Source organism: Gavialis gangeticus, unplaced genomic scaffold (genome assembly GCF_001723915.1).
Source record: "Gavialis gangeticus isolate Ggan-Ray unplaced genomic scaffold, GavGan_comp1, whole genome shotgun sequence".
Taxonomy (NCBI): Eukaryota; Metazoa; Chordata; order Crocodylia; family Gavialidae; genus Gavialis; species Gavialis gangeticus.
In genome coordinates, this window is record NW_017729033.1 from 72,639,842 (window position 1) to 72,640,823 (window position 982).

The following is a 982-nucleotide window of genomic DNA, read 5'->3' on the forward strand; positions in this document are numbered from 1 at the left end:
CTTCCGACCCTAGAAACTATGAAACTATGAAACTAAGACTATATAAATTATTTCCCCAAATTAAAAAATTAACATCAATGTGGGTTTGATTTAGCTCATATTTCTCTAATGAAAAGGCGAAACAAGACCCCTTATTTTTGCAAAGGAAGTAGTTATCACACAGCTACAGAAATCCTATAATTATCAATTTACCTATTCCTATTTCTTTTTAATTTTCTAATTTTAAATAGCAGAACTTACAAAAATTAGAAAATATCTACTGATATTTCTTTGAATCTGATCCATGATTTAAACTATTGGTTTATTTCCTAGAAATAAATTTTGAAATAGTTGTGTTCTTTTTGTTTCTAACTAGTTATTTATAGTAATGTCCTTTAAAAAATCCAATGCATTCATACAAACAACTGAAGACAGAGTAATTACCTCTAGAATATATCCTGCTGACTGGATGTTAGACAACATTAATGGTCATTTCTTTGTCTGTCTCTCATTCTTAATGATGAGTCTGAAAATATTAGTGAATAAGTCTTTGTAACACATTTCTTCTAGTCCTTTCATCTGTGGTCAGCTAGTGATGGGATTGTGATAAAATTAATCTGGAAGACTGCTAGTGATAATGAACGCTGACATGACTGAGGACAGATGCACCTCTATCTCCCTTCTTCATATATGTTGTCAGTTGGCTAAAAAAAATTCTCATAACTTCATGTCCTTCTAAATGTATCCTAAATCTTCAAGAGAAGCCTAGATCGTCACCTTGATGGGGTCACCTGACCCTAGTTGTCTTTCCCGCCTAGTTGCGGGGAGCTGGACTCGATGATCTTGTGAGGTCCCTTCCAGCCCCTTACAATCTAGGAATCTATTTGAAACAGAGCTTTTAATTTTACAATCTCCATTTAAAGACATCATATACCTTCTACTCCACAAAATATTTAAAAAAATATACAAACACAGACAAGAAGTACCTCTATACAAGGGATAA